The sequence below is a fragment of the Adiantum capillus-veneris genome, chromosome 22 (genome assembly GCF_014529385.1).
Source record: "Adiantum capillus-veneris isolate H3 chromosome 22, ASM1452938v2, whole genome shotgun sequence".
Lineage (NCBI taxonomy): Eukaryota > Viridiplantae > Streptophyta > Polypodiopsida > Polypodiales > Pteridaceae > Adiantum > Adiantum capillus-veneris.
Window position 1 is genome coordinate 105,583,870 of NC_140952.1, and position 22,644 is coordinate 105,606,513.

The following is a 22,644-nucleotide window of genomic DNA, read 5'->3' on the forward strand; positions in this document are numbered from 1 at the left end:
TTAGGATCTGCAAATCATCACATAGCAAGTTTGTACAATAGTTTTGCTCTCGATCGTCACGAGTTGTACAACAAGTTGGTGGAAACTTTTGGAGTGTATTCCAAAGGGAAGCTGCTATGCTCACCGGGGATAGTCACAAGTAGTGATGATAATGTTTTGAAGATAGAAAGCAGTACTATGGTAGGTGCAAGTGGTTCTCATGTTGTTCCATTGGGATTTTGTGGATACTTTGTAGGCATACATATCATTGGTTTCTATGGAGATGCTAATATAGCTACCTCAATAGATTGTAAGGGATTTATGGATAGCCACAATAGATACATCCTTCCTTGCCTTCCACCACCAAGTGATGAGGTATGGAGTCGACAGGATCTCGAGACATTCAAACGGTGGTTGCAGAAACATGATTTGAAGTGGATAGACAATCAAGTAGAGACAACAATGACTACAAAGAAAGATTTTTAAACGCCACCTCCAAAGCCTACCAGTACTTAGGGAGTTCCTTATAAAGAATGATGTATCACAAATTTTGCAGTCCACTAGACAACAATTATTTGTAGCAAATTGAAAATCCAATAGAATCTTAGGATACACATTCATACATGTTAAGTTTCAGTTTTGAGTCCTTTACTTATTGTAAAGTTAAATTCTATACTAATTAATGATTATTTGTATTTCAATTTGAGTTGGGATTTTGTTTTGGATATGTCAATCAAGTTTTTTCTTTAGATATTGTACATTAGCTGGGTGATTATAGAAGTGAATTATTGTCTGAGTTCTTCCTTGATCGAATGTTGTTGTGTTGTCCTAGTTTTGCATTCACTAATTTATAAATTCAGACTTTTTGGATGCATGGATAAGTAGAATGTGAGCAGGATCATATACAAGATGGATTCGTTTGCACTTCTACTTGATTGTACTCTAAAAATAATGTTTGTTCCCTTGTGTGTTTGTATGTTGGTGATGTTTTATGTTCATTTAAACGTTATAATCACTAGTACTGATATGCTTGCTGCTGGCTTCAAAATTGAGGTCAAGGTTTTTTGAATTCTGAAGCATATGACTGAAAGCGGCTACTCTTACGCGCTTTGTAATTCATTTTTCTTGAGCTCGGGTAATCCAAATTCGATTACAATTATTATGTTGTGATCCTTGTCTATTGCTCTTTAATTTATTTGTAATCATTGTCAATTTTGCTATGGTTCGCAACTATACATTATTGAGCTAAATCAGTTGTTTTAAGTACATTAATGATTGCTTTTTGACATTTCGATCATAGGAGAGTATTCGTAGACCATAGGGCGATTTTTCTAATATGTTATGTTACAGTTTTCAAGACCTTGATCATAATGGATTGTGATTTCGATACCTTGTCGGATTACGACCAGACTTGGTAGGATAGTGTCTGTAGGTGTCTTAGACATCATCCTAAAGTTTCATTGCATTTGGACTTCATTTGAGTGTCGATATAGCGTGACAAGTGAGTATGGTGACATAAGACATATGGAGTTTGTTAGATTCGAAAGTGATAGATTTGCTAATGCTAGAAATGGCTTCGTTTCATGGTTCTCTTCTTGATGTTGACACTCTCAAAGAGTTTTCGTGTCCCATCCAAGTCGCTTCCCTGTATATTGACATTATGTTAATGTTAGATAGCTATCTTACAGATGTCCATCGCGGAGATCCGCTAACAGTGGCGTTGTTACCGAGGATAGTGATCCTTAGGTGGTGAGTGACCTAATCTTAGCTTTTACTTTAGAGACCTTTGATTTTGATTTTCATTCTATTTATATACTTTAGCAGTCAAGTAATTAGACTCGAGGTTTTGTATTTGGTAGAGGCTAGAAGTCGGGGATTTTCTAGATCTACTATTGGGACTTGTGAGTGAGATATGCAAGCATTTCATTTTGCATTTTTTTAATGCTTTGAAAGTATTGATCCATAATCCGTTTTTCTTTTAGCTTTGTACCGTTTGTTGCTTTTTGTTTATAGAATTTATTTTAATAATTATGAGTAGGTTTGGTTGGTCAAATATCAAAAAACAGTGATTTAAGCACTCAAATCTGAAACTAAGCACACTAAAGCTGTTAGCGTGCAAACAAGAAGGAAAACAAAGACCTCTATAGACTTGCACACACCATGCCGTCGGAAGGAAACACCATAAAGCTGCGGAAAACACCTATGTCGAACACCTGTAAAGTTGGACGAGAAACAACCCTAACTGAAACCACGATTAAAATTGATGAAAACCAAGACTATAAAGATGAAGTTTGTGTTGTGTAGACCTCCGTAGAGTATCCATATGCTTGATTTCGACAATAGACGAGAGAGTTACAAGCTTTCGAAGTTGGGGTATCTCTCAAAAGCTCCAATAAAGCTAGTCTCTATAAGTAAAAAAGAGTGTGCAGAGAATTGCACCTATTAAAAAGGGGGATTTTTTTGGCTCTTATCCCAAGGGATTTTCTCTCTTCTCTTAGCCAACATGGTTCCCTCTTTGGGCACCTTTTTATTGGTCCAATTTTGGCCTTTTTTGAGTGAAAAATGACCTGTCCGTGACCCTTTGACCAAAGAATGGGGTGGGGGCAAGTGTCCGGGGACCAAAAAAAGTGACCAGGCGCCTGGACAGCTAGTGTGGATTGAAAATTTTTCCATCCCCTTCGCCACGAGCCCCTATAGCCAAGCCTTGAGAGAGCTCCTCTCACCTTTGATACACCATAATGGGCTCCCAAAGTGTCCTATGTATTCTCCACTTTCCCCTTTCCTCTTCCCATGTGGGATTACTTCCATGCCACATGGCAACTCTCCCCAAGCTTCCCAACTTCCCCAATAATTTTCAGCTTCTCCCAAAGCATGAGAGGACTTCTCAGACAATTTTCTCCGAGGCATACCTTGCTGTTCCGGTCATCGAGTGACGCACCATAACACACGGCTCGAAGCCCATCACCTCGGCTATCTCCAGAAATATAAAACTTCAGTAGTTCTAATCTTAGACCTCCAAGTATTTCTAATCTTAGACCCCTAAGTTGGCTTAGTTGCCCTTCTTGCAAGCACTTGTAATCACCTTCTAAGTTGAGAAGGCTCGCTTTGGATGTTCATAACTCATGATGTACAAGTCCGATTCACAAGCTATAAAGCACGGTTGAAAATACTTATTAAAAACCATATTTTGGAGTTTCGAATAACCCAAAACATCAGCATTCAATCTTGACAAAATCACACCTTTGTACATGGATTTTTACAAGGCCACTTTCAAAACTTGCAGGGCTATATACACATATATACATGAGGGTAGTGGACAAGCTTTTTGGCATGACTTAGTGACTTCATGCTTATCCAAAAATTGCATGACATAGCTTGCCATCTCCCCCTTGTCTTCTTGATCATTCATGACAAGCAGAGGTGTCTAGGGTGAATAACTACTGCATTTTATCCACAGAAACCTCATCCATATTTTCAGATGTCTCCACATTGTCTCCTTCTAGTGATAGCATTTTATCAGGCACAATTGTCATTAACCGTGCCAGATACTTCTTCAATCTATAACCATTGACACGATATTTATGCTGCGCACCATTTAAGTCTGCCAACTGATATGTGCCATTTTCAAATTTGTTTACAATAGTAAAAGGACCTTCCCATTTTATTTGAAATTTCTTTTGAAAGGTATTGTCCAATTTACTATTGTATCGCAACACCAAATAACCCTTCTTAATTTTTTTATCCTTCACGTACTCATTGGCTTTTAGCTGAGCCTTCCTTGACACTTCCTCATAGTAGCTCAAAGCTAAAACTCTATCCAATTGTAAGCATTGTAAATTCAATAACCTTTTCTGCCATGCATTTGTTTGCTCCTCATCTTCGAATGACAACAATATGAGAGCAGGAATTTCCACTTCAATTGGCAATAAAGCTTCCTTGCCATAAACCAAGTGGTAAGGGAATAATCTTGTGCCCGTTTTGATAGCAGTTCTTTAGACCCATAACATGCAAGGCAACTCTGAATCCCAAGTTTTTCTATGTGTCTGAGTCATCTTTGTCAAAATCTTTACCAACTCTTCATTGAACCTTTCATTAAGACCATTGCATTGTGGATAATAGGGAGAACTGTACCTATGCTGTAGATTGAGCTTTTCGTATAAGAAATCAAAAAACTCTCCTCTAAATCCTGGTCCTCTATAAGCAAATAGCTCTAGTGGCACACCAAATTTGCAACATATGTACTCATAAATTTTTTTTTCCATCTCTTTACTGGTAATCTGTGCTTCTGCCCATCGTGAATAATCCACTGCTGTCAAGATGTAAGCATTTCTTTTGCTAGTCATAGGTAAGGGTCCAGTGGCATCAAGACCCCATTTCTCAAACACGTCAAAAGCTAGAATTGTCTTTCACAATTTAGGCTTCAAAATTCTCTTTCCCATCCTTTGACAAAGCAAACATGACTTGCACCAATGATTAACATCCCGTTGAATACTTGGCCATATGTAACCTTCTTGCAAGATCTTATGCAACATGATCTTCATAGAAAAATGGCCTCCACAAGATCCCTCATGATTTTCTTCCAGGATTTTGTAAATTTCCTCTTTCCAAGGCACACGATGCAAAACCAAATCACCTCCTTTCATATAAAGCACATCATCAAGCATTTTGTATATCCTGGATTTTCTTATGAACATATACTTTTTAGAAGATGGTAAATCTTTAGGTTGAACACCTGTCAATAGAAAATCCACTTCCTTTGATAAGATTTCCCTCCCATGAAAAGGGGCATCTGCCTTTACCATAAACACACACGTGATCATCTCTTGGGCATCATCATGAGCTTCTTCATTTAGAGACCTCTCAATATGCTGCAAACTCCATGCTTCAAGCTTTTTGAGCAACGCCTTCACTTTGAAGCATAAATTCTTCAGTTTAAGGTTCTTATTCTGTCATACTCCAACACTTGCTTCACAACCAACAAAGCATCTCCTTTAATTTGCAAGCGTTTAATTCCCAATTGTAAGCCAATATGCAAACCACCTTCAAGAGCCATGTATTCAACTTCATTGTTACTTTTTCCGTCAAGTTTTAATCCTTGCTTTCTCATAAGCTTCCCTTGTGCATCATAAATGACAATGCCTCTTGAAGCAGCATCATGACTTCTTCGATAAGAACCATCAAAGTGCAACAATGAAGCATTAGAGATGGTAGGAGTCTCGACTTCCCTTTTCCGCACCAACTCTTGATTGACCAAAACCGGAGTATCTTTATAGGTGAGAAGATCTGCTAAGGTAACTCGAGTACTTTTCTCCACCAAAAAGGTGAACTGAAACTCCTGGAGCTCAATAACCCATCTTATCACTGTTTTTGATATATTTGAATTATTGAACAGCTGGGAAAGCAATAAATGACTGGGAAGAAAGATGAATGACTTTTGCAGCAAATAGTGTCTGAATCGCCTGCAAGCATAAACCATACTGGTCATCATCAATTCAATTTCAGAAAAATCTCTTTCATGAGGAGTCTTCACTCTGCTAGCATAATGAACAGGCTTCATATACTGAGATTCCTTCCCCCTTTGCAATAACATAGCTCCAATAGCATCATCTCCCAATGATGGATTGACATAAAACTCCTTTTCCCAATCAAGAGCTTGCATAATAGGTAACGTACTCAAAACCTCTTTAACTTTGTCAAAAACATCGTCACAGTCATGAGACCACTCCAAGGGATCATTCTTAACTTTTTGCTGCCATGGATATAATAGCTGTGATGCCAAAGGTATGAAACGAGACAAATATTTGACTTTCTGTATGAAAGTGGCCACCCGTTTGGTATCTTTTGGAGATGAGAATAACAGCACGGCCTCCACTTTCTCTGGATCTGCTTCAATCCCATTTTTTGAAATTACATGCCCAAGAAGCTTCATCCGTGGTTATGCCAAATGACATTTCTTAGGATTGAGCTGACCTCCTCATTCATTATATTTTGCAAAATTCATTTTAAGCTTTTGAACATGCTCTTTCTTTGAACTGTATACGCAGAAATCATCTATGAACCCTTTGACAAACTTTCCAAGGAATGGGGTAAGGACCCAATCCATTTTCCTTTCAAAAGCTCCTGGCCCATTTGTCAACCCAAAAGGAAGGGAACAAAAGCAGAAACAACCCCATGGCATGATAAAAGTAGTCTTTTTCTGGTCTTCAGGAGCAAAGATAAGCTGAAAGTATCTTGAATACCCATCACAGACACTGTATCTTTCAAAACCAGCCACTGCATCTAGCAATTGATCAATACAAGGCAAAGGGTAAGGATCTTTCTTGGTCACCGCATTTAGTGGCTTGTAATCAACACAAAATTTCCAACGCCCATCTTTCTTTGGGGTGACTACTACAGAGCTCACCCATTCAACATTATTCACTGGCACAATGAACCCTGCATCCAAAAGCTTATCCACTTCTTCCTTTAAAGCATTCATCTGTTTCTTACCCAACTTTCTTAATTTCTGTCGTATTGGCTTTGCTCCTTCAACTAGCTCGATCTTCACAGGATCCCCAACAAAACCTCTTATTTCCTGATATGAGGTAATGAACGGATTTGGAAACCTGTCCAACATTGCTAAGTACTCCCTTCTTTCTCCTTGTGTCAAATTAGTACTCAACATATTTTGAATCAACTCTTTTTTCACTGGTAGTTCCTGTTTAGATTGCATCAACTCTTCAAGTTTCTCTAAACGGCTTGAAGCATTTATATTCCCTGATATTTGCAACACTTCACTAATTTCTTTCTATTCCTCATCCAAAAACAAGAATGGCACTTCACCCTCATCACTGAAACTCAAAGTAGTTCTACTTTCTGAGTCTTTAGAACTATCATCACTGGTAGTTTCAGATTCATCATTCTCACTCACATCTTCAAGTGCCATAGGCTGTTTGGTAGTCATATCAAACACTCTCTTTTCACCCTTCTTGTCATGCACACCGATTGTGTCCTTGCGCCAATTTTACAGGGACCAACAACTCTCAACCAAGGTCGTCCCAAAATGAGAGGAAAGGCTCCTAGACCAGCTGGCATAACATGAAAGTTCACTATAACCTTCACGTTAAAGACTTCGACTTCAAAATTCTTGATCATTCCCAAAAATTTCACTTTGGTATGGTTTGCTAGTCGAATACGAAACCTAGAGCTTCGGCATATAATGAGACCCAGTCTCTCGACACATGACTGTGTGATCACACAAACTTGAGCACCTCCATCAATGTAGGCTTCTCCCATACCCATACCTTTGTACCAAGAGTTCACCACAGGACAGATATCGGGTAACTCTCCCACAGACAACACTTTGACTTGTTTATGCTTCGGCTCTTTTTCTGGATTCACTAATGACTTCCACTGCCTTTTAAGTTTGGGCACCATATTCATCAACTGTCCAAAAGTAAAATCTACTTTCCTCCCAATCAGGTCTTCCTTTAAACTGTAAGCTCTTTGGCCTTCTCCTAATGGAAAATCTGCCACTTCAAATTATCTATGAGGCTTTCTCTTCCTTTTGACTTTCGCATCTTCACCCTCTTTCTCCTTCCCTTTCTTTCTGCTAGGCCTTGGTGCTGCATAGCCTTCCCTCTCTCTTTGCCTACTAGCAACACATCTGCTTCTTTCTTTTCAACTCACACAATACCCACATGGCCACTAGAGGTTGAGGCCCGATTTTCCTGTCTAGTACCTTGATCTCCCCGTATATCCAATGCATAATCATTAGCTCTGTTAGGAATTTGCTGAGGAAGTGGAAAACATATCCCCTTCTATCCTTACTGGCTTTGAACAATAAGTGCAAATATGACCAAGTTCACCACAATTATAACAAGTGGGGATGAACCTCCTCTGTGTCTCAGAACCCCCTTGTCTACGACCAGCATTCGCATTAGGTTGAGCTTCACATGCTTGAGCCATTCCTCTACCACGTCCACGACCACGACCACCTCCACCACCAAGAACACCAAGTCGTAATTCTTGCTTCATGGTCATCATGTCTTGCATATTTCGTTGTAACTGTTCGGTATTAGCAGCCCTTTGAACAGGTTGGCCTCCAGCTTCTACCTGATTCTCCTCTTTTTGGCTACCATTATTTTGCTCAGGGACCGCTTTCAAGTATTCATTAAGCCTTTGCGCTTTCCATTCTTTCTCTCTGGCAATGGCGACTGCTTCCTTGAAGGTGACGGGTCTTTTCAGCTCAACTTTGAACTTCAGACTTTCTTTTAGGTTTGCCACAAAAACGGTCCTTCTATAACATGGATGGAGGGATCTCATTTCCCAAAGCCCGGGCCCATTTATCCCATAAACGAGTGAACTGCATGACAAAATCATCAACACTTTGATTAGCCCTCTGAGTGTATCCCATAATTTCATGCCAAACTTCATTAGGTACTTCGATAGATTGGTATTGTATCAGGAAAGTTTTCTTCACACGATTGTAGTCCAAAACCATCCCTGGATTTTGGGATTGCATCAACTCCTCAAAATTGTGTAACCAAACTTTTGCCTCATCCTATAAACTATATTGTAGCAGCCGCAACAATATAGCTTGGTTTAGTATATTGCAACAAGCAATTTACTTTCAACTTTTCAATAAACGTCTGTGCACTTTCATTAGGCAATCCATGAGACTGTGGGAACTTATCTGCCATGCTCGATTGCCACAAAAACACTTACATGTGACTTGAAAATTCAAGGGATGTCGATGGATAGCTCCAGTACCTAATCCACCTCACACTGGGTAACTCGGCCCCCAATGATTCCCAATTATACGACTGCCTCAAGTGCTGTCCACAATTTGCACATACATGGCGGTTGTCCGTAATAAGGACCCACATCCCTTTTACATTCATTCCCTGCAGAATAGACATATTTCATAGGAATAGGAGCAAAGGAGCACTTGCTCCTCAAAGGGGGCACCAAAAGGATGTTAGCGTGCAAACAAGAAAAGAATCGAGAACCTCTATAGCCTTGCACACACCACACCTTCGGAAGGAAACACCATAAAGCTGCGAAAAACACCTATATCCAACACTTGTAATGTCCGGCGGGAAGCATTCCTAACCCAAACCAGGATTAAAATTGATGAAAACCAAGACCATAAAGATGAAGCTCGTGTCATGTAGATCTCCGTAGAGTATCCATATGCTTGATTCCGACAACAGACGAGAGAGTTACAAGCTTTTGAAGTTGGCTCCAAAAAAGCTAGTCTCTGTAAGCAAAAAAGGGTGTGTAGAGAATTGCATCTTTAAAGAAGGGGGACTTTTTTGGCTCTAATCCCAAGGGATTTTCTCTCTCCTCTTAGCCGACATGGTTTCCTCCTTGGGCACCTTTTAATTGGTCCAATTTTGGCATTTTTTGGGTGAAAAATGACCTGTCGGTGACCCTTTGACCAAGGAATGAGGTGGGGGCAAGTGTCCGAGGACCAAAAAAAGTGGCCAGGTGCCTGGGCAGCTAGTGTGGATTGAAAATTTTTCCATTCCCTTCCCCACGAGCCCACAAGCCCCCATAGCCCAAGCCTTGAGAGAGCTCCTCTCACCTTTGATATACCATAATGGGCTCCCAAAGTGCATATGTACCCTCCACTTTCTCCTTTCCTCTTCCCATGTGGGATAACTTCCATGCCACATGGCAACTCTCCCCATGCTTTCCAACTTCCCCAAAAATTTTTAGCTTCTCCCAAAGCATGAGAGGAATTCTCAGACAATTTTCCCCGAGGCATACCTTGCTGCTCCGGTCATCGAATGACGCACTGTAACACACGTTTCGAAGCCCATAACCTCGGCTATCTCTAGAAATATAAAATTTCAGCATTTCTAATCTTAGATCCCCAAGTTGGCATAGTTGCCCTTCTCGCATGTACCTACAATCACCTTCTAATTTGAGACCGCCCATTTCGGATGCTCATGACTCATGATGTACAAGTCCAATTCACAAGCTATAAAGCACGGCTGGAAATACTTATTAAAAATCATATTTTGGAGTCTCGAAAAATCCAAAACATCAGCATTCAAGCTTGGCAAAATCACATCTTTGTACATGGATTTTTACAAGGCCACTTCTAAAACTTGTAAGGCTATGTACACATATATACATGAGGTTAGTGGGCAAGCTTTTTGGCATGACTTAGTGACTTCATGCTTATCCAAAAAATTCCTGACAACGTGTAGTCGTGAACCTCAACAAAACTGATAATGCTTACATTTGAATGAAAGAGAAAAGAGAGAAAAACACAATGCAATTTTCGAAATCGGATTACCAATCATTAGAAAAGTTGATTACAAATTGGAGCAACTTAGTAGCTTGAGCATACGTTTTGCAAAGCTCCTTCTTCTCCAATAGATAAACCTTCCTTCACATTAAAGTTATTGACCTTTATACCTAGGGCTTTCTAAATGACCAGTGTGGCTGGCTCGCATGGACTTTTACAAATGTCATGATAGAATTACAACTCAAATCTCATGATAGAATTACAACTCAGGGAATCAACTTGTTACTTTGGAATCGGGATTTACACACAATGTAGCTACACTAGCTCGAAAAAATAACATAGTACAAATGTGGTGCTCGGAAACATGTTCGACCAACATTCCCCCCTTTGTAGCTCATGTCATCCCTTGACATGACCATGTGCAGTCTTGCCATTAGGGTTTTCTTCAGCTTTGTTTTCAAAATTGGCCTTTAGCTTGGGAAGTTCTTTGTCGTTGATGACGCCCCCTCCTTCCTTACGTGATTCATATCTATTGTGTTGTTGATATATGATTTGAGCTTTGATTGTCAAGGCAACTTTGCTTCTTGTTGCACATTCTCCTCTTTGTTGACAGTCTTGGCCACGAAGATGGATTTTGATGTATCTCAGTTTGTAGAACTGATCCTCTTTGAAGATTGTGTGAGCTACGTATGGTTGTTGTGAATAGGTTGCTTGCTGAATTTGTCATTGCGTGTCATTGTGGGCCATTCTTTAACTTGCCAGTTTTTTTTGGGAGCTTTGTTATTGCCCTTGAAGATAGGAGATCTGCAACTGTTAAAGACAAAAACAGTTGCAGATCTCAAAAAAATCTCTGTAACTTGACGGACACTAGGCTTCAATATCCATACCTAGATATTTTTGTTGTAGAAGCCTTGCTTTTGTAGCTGAAGACGATGTATCTATCTAGAGGTTGTAGCAGCTTTGGTTGCAATTTGCTTCTGTTGGCTTTTGGTTGTCATTGCTTGCCTTTGGGTGGAGCCTTGTGCTACATGACTGCTGATCTTTGTTGTTCCAAGTTGACCTGGTATAACTATATTTGAGTATTACCGTCATAAAATCCATGTTCTTCAGGTAGCTTGATTGGAATTATCCGTTGTTGCACCTATCTTTGTTGGGTTGCTTGATTGAAGTTTGACTTTGGTACCCAAGCTTGTTGCATTGCTTGCTTCTTTGATCTTTTCTTTTGCCTCGTGGTTTTTCTTTCTCCTACGTGAGGTGGGTGTCGTCCGTTGATAGCTCGGCTTGCACGTTGTAGAACTCTGTGCTTGAGGTGAGTAGGTCCAAGCTATTACTTTAGGCTTTTTGGCCCAAACATTAGCGTTTCCTTGGAAGTAGCCATGAGCAGTGATTGATGAGTTTGTTCAACATTTGATGTGGAACTTGGAAACTCTTTTTCTTCATCTGCTTTGATTTGCGTTTTTTTTGGAGTCGACATTTTTGAAACAAGTTTTGTTGATTCTTTGGGTATACTAATGATGACAAATTCTCGTGGTTGCTCTGCTTCCTTCATTTGCACTTTGGAACCATGCTCCATGATGTAGCTATATGTCTCACTTTTTTTTCTTTCATACTCACAAACCTCATTAGGTTCACTAAACACCTTTCGTAAACAAGGGAGTTATGTCGTAGCCATTCTCATCGCAGAACTTTGTATTTGATATTTTGTTTACATACACATCTAGTGTCTCCAATATCTGCTCCCATCCAAAAGGTTCAAACAACTCTTCACGAAATGACTCTTTAATGTGATACTCAGATTCCCTTCGTAGCAATGGCTATTCTAGCTCTACTACTGAGTATGGCTATTGTTTTTACTCCTTTGTACTCTAGTGGTAGGTGGTGTTCTGTAACATTTAATGGCCTAAAATCTTATGTGTAGCGGAAATTAGCATGAACATAGTGAGCATTTCATTAGAGTTGATTCCTAATGAGAATTACAAGAGTGCTTGGGTGGAGAGAGCAACAAAAAGCATAACACCTAGTTAGATAGCATCGACAATACTTTCAAAAGAGAGAGCAATTAAGCTATTGACAACAGTTGAGGACCGGATTTGCATGGAGCCGGTCCCCCCTCCAAAAGGCTTTGTATTATGGTTTCTCCCATCAAGAGAGACATTGTACAATACAATTCTTTGTGTTCCTTCAAGACGAGCTAGTGCAATGAAGATGGAAGCTTCATACACCAAGCAAAACACTTAATCAAACACAACTTGAATTATCCCCGTTCTCAGACCCAAGACCTCACACACCTTCGAAGATGGTGAGAGCTAGCAGGGTATGAGAGTAGATTGAGAGGAAAAAGAAGTATCTTACGAGAAAGAAGTACATCTCCTCACATAATCACTCATATTAGCATAGCTTAGCTTAGTAATTAGCTTGGTAGAGAAGATGAGCCTGCATTGAAGCTTGGCTCTTGGTTGGATTTGCATCCACATGCCAAGAGAGTGTTGATGTAGGCTTCTATCTCACAAGCTTGGAGTAGGTGATGAGCTCTCCGTTAAAGCTTGGGAGGAGATAGAGTATTTTCCCTTCACACATGGTCAAGTGTGAGAGTGTGTGTGTCAATGCCAAGCAAAAATCAGCCCCCTCTCTCTCTTGGGCGAGCCCTAGCTGCTAAGTTAGTCTGGCTTTTGCCTCATTGGACCTCCCCAGGTCAAGCCAATAGGGATTAAGCAGCATAAGTGATAGCCTTCTGACATGTGTCCCCCTTTCCCCTTTTGTGAGAGCTTTAGATAATTAAATAATTAAACTAAACTCTCATTGGACCCCTTTGCCTCCTGGCCAATAGGAATCAGGCAAGCCATGGGGCTCCTGAATGCTCATTGGACCCCTTGGGAGACTGCCCAATAGTCTTCTAGGACACTTAATTCTTATTGGTTTCTTTTATTAAATGTTTTTAAATTAATTAAACTAGATTTACTCTAGTCTAATTCTCATTGGTCCACTTCAAGGGTCTTCCAATAGGAATTGGGCATACCTTGTGGGCATCTGGCCTAGGGAGCTGACATGTGTCCCTCATTCCCTTTGTGTAAAGGGAGCCTGTGTGTGTGTGTGTGGCTTTCTCTCTCATCCCCTAGCTTTGGGGCTCGCCCCCTCCCATGTAGGGATGTAGAAAGACTTTTTGGGCACACACTAAGCATCCAATTTTCCCTAAGGTTGACCTTTGGACACAACCTTTGAATTTTGGAACCTTAGCATTTTGGAAGTCTTAATGGGCTGAACCTTAGGGTCTTTTTAGCCCGTTGTTTCACATGGCTCTTTTGCATATGGCCCCCCCTTTGGATCCCTATTTTCCCTCCTTTGGATCCCTACTGTGGCCGGTCTGCTAACTTAACCAATATTCTAGCTTTTTCTCCCTTGGCACTTCCCCACATTAAATGATCAGTTTAATATGAGAAAATCATTTAGGAGAATTAGATATTGATTATTATGACATTACCTCTCTCTTGAAATCATAGTCGTCCTCGACTATGGTGTAGAGAAGATAAAGCATATGCATGAGTCCTTTTCTTAGCGGGTAGAGGATCCCTATGTTACCCTACGACATCATTCCATAATGGATGACTAGTCCATTTGGCGCTTGAGAGCCTGAGGCTGCCGCAAGCATGTCTGCACATTAGTCCTATCAGTCTTCCATAGTAGAGTGACAAGCTCTACTTGGTGTTCGGGAGACGTCGTCTCCGCAAACTTGATCTAAGCATGCATACTACTTCATTTTTGTGCACAAATAAAGAAAAAGAGAGTCTTATAAGACAAAAATTTTTGTTCATTTTTAACATTTTGTACATTTGCTTACTCTTGGGAAGCATTGTAAGCATTGACAAGGTTTAGGTTATCCTTTAATTGTATGCCTTGCATCCATCTAGCATCTTCAAAAGGATAATTCTTAAACTTAATAAGATATCGTCGGATAGTCTTACCGCCTCTTAATACCTTGTCTTCATGTCGGAGAATGGACTCGGGCTGCAGCACCTCCTCGTGGTCCTCGATCTCCGGTGGGTCTTCAATAGTTGGTTCTTGAGGTGGCTCTCCTTTGTAAGGCTTTAAGAGGCTCACATGAAAAGCATTGTGTATGAGCCAATGATTGGGCAACTTAAGTTGATAGGCCATCTCATTGATTGGCCTAAGAATCTGGAAGGGACCATAGTACCTTTTTGCTAGTTTAGCATAGTACTTTTGGTGGCCCGTAGGATTCTTGCCCGTCGTGTGCCTTAATCGAGCCTTGGGAAACTTTAACAAGACCCAATCGTTTTCTTTAAAGGCTTGGGCTCTTCTGTGCTTGTCAGCAGCAGCCTTTTGCCTTTGCTGTGAGATAGAGATAGCATCCTTAATCTTTTGGAAAGATTCTTGTAGGTCTCGGCTATACTCATCTGCAGCGAAGATCTTCCCATGTACCTTAAGTAGCAAGGGACTTTTTGATCTTCCCTCAATTACCTCGAAAGGTGCTTTTCCTGTAGAAGTATGTACAGTGTTATTGTAAGCATACTCTACTAAGGGTAAGTACTTCTCCCATTGGGATCTTTGATCTACTTCCGTTACATAGGCTTTTAGTAGATCGAGAATAGTTAGGTTAGCTATTTCACTTTGGCCATCAGTTTGTGGATGATAGGCCGAAGAGAAGTTTAGCCTTGTTCCTAAATTCTCAAAGAGACCCTTCCAGAAATTACTGGTCATTCTAGGATCTCTATCCGACACTATGGACATTGGCAAGCCATGGTACTTGAAAATTTGTGAAATGAAGAGGGTTGCCATTTGATGGGCTTTGATAGTTTTTTTTTTGACAGGTATAAAATGAGCTTGTTTACTGAACCTGTCTACTATCGTCCATATTCCCGTATTCCCATGGATAGACTTAGGCAATCCAAAGATAAAATCCATGGATATGCTCTCCCATGGTGAATTAGGGATTGGCAAGGGTTGAAGCAATCCAAGTTGCTTCCCTCTATCAAATTTTGTCTTTTGACATACCACACATTTGGAAACATACTCATGTATGTTCACTTTCATGGTAGGCCAATAGAAATATGTTTCAATTCCCTTTAGGGTAGACTGAATCCCTCTATGCCCCGCATATGGGGGAGCATGAGATTCATACATTACTTTCTCACGTAGTGAGTTAGTAACGCATAGTCTATTGCCATAGAGAAGATAACCATCTTGTAAAGTAAATGGTTCTTCTTTCTTCCCTAAGGCAAGGGCTGAAATCACATCTCTAAAATCGGGATCAATAGCATACTCATCTATCATTAAAGATAGATCATTGTGAGTTGCTATGGAAACCGCATTCACTCTCGGTCGTCTTGAGAGTGCATCGGCTACTTGATTATGCTTGCCAGCAATGTGAGCAATATGAAAATGAAATTGCGAAAGGAAATTTGCCCACCTCATTTGTTTGTCGGAGAGCTTGGTCTGCGTCATGAAGTACTTAAGACTTTGGTGATCCGTTCGCAGAATGAAAGGAGTCCCCAATAAATAGTGCTTCCATGAGTCTAAGGCATGTAGAACTGCAAGGAGTTCTTTTTCGTATATGCCTAGAGCTTGCTCAACAGGGTCGAGCCTTCGACTCTCATAGCCTATGGCGTGCCCTTCTTGGAGCAAAACAGCCCCAAGGCAATCACCACAAGCATCACATTGGACCTCAAATGGTTTTGAGAGATCCGGTAGTGTAAGCACAGGTTGAGAGATAAGCTTTTCTTTAAGCTTTTCGAAAGCATTGTTCTCCTTAGCAGACCACGTATACCTAACATTTTTCTTTGTTAGGTCATGTAATGGTCCCGCAATTTGTGAGAACTTTTCTATGAAGCGTCTATAGTATGCACACATACCTATAAAGCTTCTTAGTTCATGAAGATTCCTGGTTTAGGCCATCCTTTTATTACCTCTAACTTGGATGGATCCATTTGGATTCCATCTTGAGAGATAATGTGACCTAAATATTGAATCTCTTGCAAGAAAAATTCACTTTTCTTTCGATTAACATAAAGTTTATTCTCTCTTAAAACTTGAAATATTACCTGGAGGTGTTGCTTATGTTCCTCTAATGAATTAGAGTAGATGATAATATCATCAAAGAACACTCCAGTGAAGGTTCGATGAGGTCTGAACAGCTTCTCCATCAAGCGGTTAAATGTGGCTGGTGCATTAGTCAAGCCAAAAGGCATGACAATGTATTCGTAAAGACCAAATGTAGTACGAAATGCGGTCTTTACAATGTCTTGATCAACTATCCTTATTTGATGATAGCCACTTTTTAGGTCAATCCTACTGAAGTAGGTCGATCCTTGTAGCTTATCAAATAGGTCTTCTACCCGTGGAACGGGAAACCTATTCTTGATAGTGATCCTATTTAGTGCTCTATAGTCGACACACATACGATATGTGCCGTCTTTCTTTTGCACTAATAGCACAGGTGAGCAAAATGGAGATGAGCTAGGCCTAACCATGCCCTTCTCAATTAACTCATGCACTTGCCGCATAATCTCCTCTTGTTGAGCTTGAGAAACTCTATAAGGAGGTTTGTTAGGCGGTGAACTTCCTGGAAGAAGTTAAATTGCATGGTCGTCATTACCTCGTTTAGGAGGTAGCTCAGAAGGGATGTCGTCAATAAAGACATCTTGAAACCCCTTGAGAAAATTGGATAACTCTAATTCCTTTTGGTTGCTTTTATTTTCTTTTGCTAAAGCATTAGGTTCATTTTGAGAATCTTTAACAAAAATCATGTACACGGAAATAGAGCTCTTTATTGACTTGTTGAAAGCTGGTGTATGTACAATGGGGATGGTGTTACCCATCTCCCTAGCATCTATATACATGTCCTTTTCCCTGAACTTAAAGGAGATTCTCCTTTCAGGAAATTTAACATGGGCAGCCAGACGGTCAAACCATGGTGCCCCTAGGATTACATCCATGCTTGAGAGGAGAGATAAAGAAATCCTCTTTGTCCACATAGCCTTGGACATGAAGCCTCAATTTCCCGATTAAGGGAGTGACTGAAGCTTCTTGCCCCTTGAAGGCACTGTCTGCGGGTAGGATATCTCCCAGCTCGTAGGATTGTATGCCTAGCTTGGTGGCTAACTCCATAGATATGAAATTGTGAGTAGAACCAGGGTCAAAGAGAATAAAAGCATCATGTTCTCTTACCTTTCCCCAAGCATGGCATAGAGGAGATCCTTTGTGGTGAGTTTGGTGAATCTCCTCCTCTTGGATTTCAACCAAAGAAGCTCTAGGAGGATCTTGGCGGTTGTTCTTTTGGGGACAAGCGCGGTACGCATGCCCTTGTTCGCCGCACTTGAAACACCGGTTATCTTTATGATAACGCTCAAGCTCTTCAGGAGAGAGTTTATTCTTTCCTTTGTAAACTCCCTTCTCTTTAGCTTTGTTGGAATTGCCCTTAGGAGACTTTTGGACATTGTCCTTCCCCTTAGGCTCATTGGAACCTTTGTTTTCCGGGGGCTTATTATTTCTTTTACCCCCCGTTTGGAAATTGATTCGCGAGGCCACCATAGTATGGTGTATTACCGCCGATATGGTACGTGGCCTTTGGGAGTTGACATACTCCGCCATTTCTTCGGTTAAGCCCGCACAAAATTGTTGCTTTTGCTCTCCAAAATCCAACTTTTTGAAGACAGTGGCTTTGAGTTGTAGGTCCCAAAACTTGTCTACATATTTGTGGATGGATTCATTGGGAGAGAGCTTTAAGCTTTGCCATTCGGTGAGTACTTTGTCTTTGGCATCGGTGGCCAAAAACTGCTTCATAATGGAAGCTCTTAAAGCCTTCCATGTTCGTGGAGCTTCACCGTTGGCTCGTAGGCTAGACCACCATTGTCTGGCGGACTTTTGAAAGTGCATAGCTACATGGCGTAGCTTAGAGGACTCCGTGAAGCCCTCATCTCCAAACGCCGCATCGAATTGCTGGATAAAGGCCAAAACTTTGTCTGTAGCACCGAAGGTGCCATCATAGGTAAGGAAAGAGATGCTCTTCCCTCCCTCTTTGAATTTCTTCAGCTTGGACGACCTCTTCCATGCGGCATAGGATTTCCTATGGCCTCTTCTTTTTGATGGTTCAAAAGTTGCACCATCACTTTCTTCAGAAGATGAAGAATTTGAAGAAGGTGGAGAAGAGGGTGACCTCTTTCTCGCCTTTTTCTTGTCTTGATCTTTGTCGTCTTCACCATAGCTTTCATAAGAGGAAGAGGATAAAGAAGATGGAGAAGAGGGTGTCCTCTTTCTCGCCTTTTTCTTCTCTTGTTGTTTTTTATCATCCCTCTTTGAATTATGGCGTGGAGAAGAGTGTGATGGTCTTCTCCGCTTTGGTGGTGATGGAGAGCGTTTAGCCCGCCGTCTTCGTGGAGCCATCTCCGCCGAGGTGGCGGGAGACTCGCTTCTTTCTTGTTCCTTCGGTGGAGGCTCTTGAGTTCTCCTTTGGGAAGGAGATGCATCATCAAGAAGTAAGTTCTTGAGCCCTTCATATGGATTCTCTTCTTCTTCCCGAATCGGAGAGAGACCTCTTTTGGTAGTCTCACAAGGAGGCTTCCTAGGTGTTCTCTCGTCATGGTGATGAGCTTGGAGAATCCCGTGAGCACGGAGCTGCCGTTGCACTTCACTTTGGAGAGATGGATTGCCCATGGCTTGTTGAAGCCTAGAAACAAGATAATTAACAAGCATTGAAGCATCATTAGTAGCTTGCTCATGAGCAAAATCAAAGTTATCAACATTAATTTCACTCTCTTTAATATTGTCAGCCATTCTAACAACTTTTAGGTGTAAACTTTTTAGGTGTACTTTGGCACTTCAAGCCCTAGTTGCTACTCCTCTTTACCCCTTTAGAAAAAGCACTCAAGCTACTGTACCCGCGGCTCGAATACCATTAATTGCAAGGAATAGAAGAGAGGGTCTTTCGACACCAAAACAGCACCGGCTCCTGTCAAGCTTCTAATAGCTCAATAGTGGTTAAGCCGTAGGCAAGCCCCGTAGGACTCCACTATTAAGACCATAGCTCTCGACGGTGATGCCCCGTTAACTGCACAAAGGCAGGCGCACTGCAAGGCTGAAAAATCCCTATTCTACTTACTCACAGGCAATTAATAATACCAACCATTTGTAGCTAGCTTGAGGACCTCCCTTCTTGAGCAAGAAAAGAGAAACCTTGAGCTCTGATACCAATGTAACATTTAATGGCCTAAAATCTTATGTGTAGCGGAAATTAGCATGAACATAGTGAGCATTTCATTAGAGTTGATTCCTAATGAGAATTACAAGAGTGCTTGGGTGGAGAGAGCAACAAAAAGCATAACACCTAGTTAGATAGCATCGACAATACTTTCAAAAGAGAGAGCAATTAAGCTATTGACAACAGTTGAGGACCGGATTTGCATGGAGCCGGTCCCCCCTCCAAAAGGCTTTGTATTATGGTTTCTCCCATCAAGAGAGACATTGTACAATACAATTCTTTGTGTTCCTTCAAGACGAGCTAGTGCAATGAAGATGGAAGCTTCATACACCAAGCAAAACACTTAATCAAACACAACTTGAATTATCCCCGTTCTCAGACCCAAGACCTCACACACCTTCGAAGATGGTGAGAGCTAGCAGGGTATGAGAGTAGATTGAGAGGAAAAAGAAGTATCTTACGAGAAAGAAGTACATCTCCTCACATAATCACTCATATTAGCATAGCTTAGCTTAGTAATTAGCTTGGTAGAGAAGATGAGCCTGCATTGAAGCTTGGCTCTTGGTTGGATTTGCATCCACATGCCAAGAGAGTGTTGATGTAGGCTTCTATCTCACAAGCTTGGAGTAGGTGATGAGCTCTCCGTTAAAGCTTGGGAGGAGATAGAGTATTTTCCCTTCACACATGGTCAAGTGTGAGAGTGTGTGTGTCAATGCCAAGCAAAAATCAGCCCCCTCTCTCTCTTGGGCGAGCCCTAGCTGCTAAGTTAGTCTGGCTTTTGCCTCATTGGACCTCCACAGGTCAAGCCAATAGGGATTAAGCAGCATAAGTGATAGCCTTCTGACATGTGTCCCCCTTTCCCCTTTTGTGAGAGCTTTAGATAATTAAATAATTAAACTAAACTCTCATTGGACCCCTTTGCCTCCTGGCCAATAGGAATCAGGCAAGCCATGGGGCTCCTGAATGCTCATTGGACCCCTTGGGAGACTGCCCAATAGTCTTCTAGGACACTTAATTCTTATTGGTTTCTTTTATTAAATGTTTTTAAATTAATTAAACTAGATTTACTCTAGTCTAATTCTCATTGGTCCACTTCAAGGGTCTTCCAATAGGAATTGGGCATACCTTGTGGGCATCTGGCCTAGGGAGCTGACATGTGTCCCTCATTCCCTTTGTGTAAAGGGAGCCTGTGTGTGTGTGTGTGGCTTTCTCTCTCATCCCCTAGCTTTGGGGCTCGCCCCCTCCCATGTAGGGATGTAGAAAGACTTTTTGGGCACACACTAAGCATCCAATTTTCCCTAAGGTTGACCTTTGGACACAACCTTTGAATTTTGGAACCTTAGCATTTTGGAAGTCTTAATGGGCTGAACCTTAGGGTCTTTTTAGCCCGTTGTTTCACATGGCTCTTTTGCATATGGCCCCCCCTTTGGATCCCTATTTTCCCTCCTTTGGATCCCTACTGTGGCCGGTCTGCTAACTTAACCAATATTCTAGCTTTTTCTCCCTTGGCACTTCCCCACATTAAATGATCAGTTTAATATGAGAAAATCATTTAGGAGAATTAGATATTGATTATTATGACATGTTCCCTTCTTCTCCTTCGCAATAGTCACCCACCTTATTCACAAGTACATGCTTCGAGTTTGGTCTCTCGGATTGAGTTTTACCCAAGTTGTCATTTGAGGGTTTGTCATGTGAAGGGATTTTCAACCCTATTTTTTCCAGGTGTTTGCCCATTTGGCCACATAGATGCGGTCTAATCGTCTCAACAATTCTGCTAGAGTAATGTGAAAGTCGCATCCAATGGGGTGTGATAGAGGATGACAAGTGCTTTAAATATAGAATGGACTTGATTGGCACGAACAAGCAAGATGTGAAGATAATGGTAGAAGATGGTGATCTGTGGTGAGAGTCGAGTATGAAGCAAAGAAGGATGATGAGGTGTGTACCCCATCCAGATTAAGTTACATGAAAACATTGATGTTAATGGAATCAAGGCAAAAATTAAGGAAAATTTCTTGAAAATTCAAGCTCCGAAAGTGGAGGGTGCCAAGGACAAACATGAAGTACAAATTGAGTGAGGTAATTTGTGTGGTAGGTTCAAGAGACCTTATTGGCCAGTGGCAATCAAAACCACATCAGAGGAGTAGGTATCCCGCATGTGTTGGAGAATATGTGAGGTTAGAAGTTATAGAGTCGTTAAATTGTAAATCTAACATAAAGTTCTAAATTATAAATCTCTCTCTCTCTCTCTCTCTCTCTCTCTCTCTCTCCACATGATTGAGCCTAGAACAAATGTCTATGGTCTTTTCACTTTGCCTTTCAATCCTTTAAGATTTTGGGAAGTGTGATTAGTCGCCTAGTGCCATGATTGCATGTATTCAATCAATTGTGTCCACTTAATCAATTTATGGTTGGTCATTTTGAAATGAAAGAGTGGTTTGTGCAAAAATTTATGCTAGATCCTTTTGAAACAAATTATGACTAGAACTTGTACCAACACGTTTTTATATTTCTAAGAAATTCACAAAAGTTTTATCATTTCATGCCATCTAACATTGTACAATAACTTATGTCTTTAACCATGTTTCCTGTTGCGCCCTCTTCCCCCCCCCGGATGTGTGTGTGTGTGTGTGTGTGTGTGTTCACTCGGAATAATTGCTTGCTCTCTTGCCTCACGGTAAGACTCCATCTTATGGGGGGGACATCACTTCGTGCAAGCTCTTGGTATCCATAATTTTTGGTGTGACTTTCTATTGAGAAGGTACCACTCTAACCTCAAATTTTGTTTCTTGACATCTCCGTATAGAGATCGTATATCTCCAGGATAGAACTCGAGATCCATGTTGATCTCAGGGATAGGTGCTGACTATAAAGTAGCACTACCATCTTTGTGATTTTTGATCGTTTTGCATAAGGATTGTGGCCATGGCTCGTCCACTTCAGGAATTGGCAGCATCTTGTGAGATTTGGCCTCATCTGTTGTGTTTGCAACAACCTAGTATCCAAAGTTTTTTCATTCCCTGGTTTAGTTGGATCTACTTATTTGTTTTCTTTTAGTGTGATTGCATCGTTTTCCGTGAGCATGCTTGAATTTATCTTTATAAGCATAGGCTTTACTTGTTCATGGGTTTTCAATGTTTTTGGCTACAGTAGGGCTTGAGCTTTCGCTATGATCTATTTGCACTTTTCCATCCGTTTTGTTTCAAATTTTGAA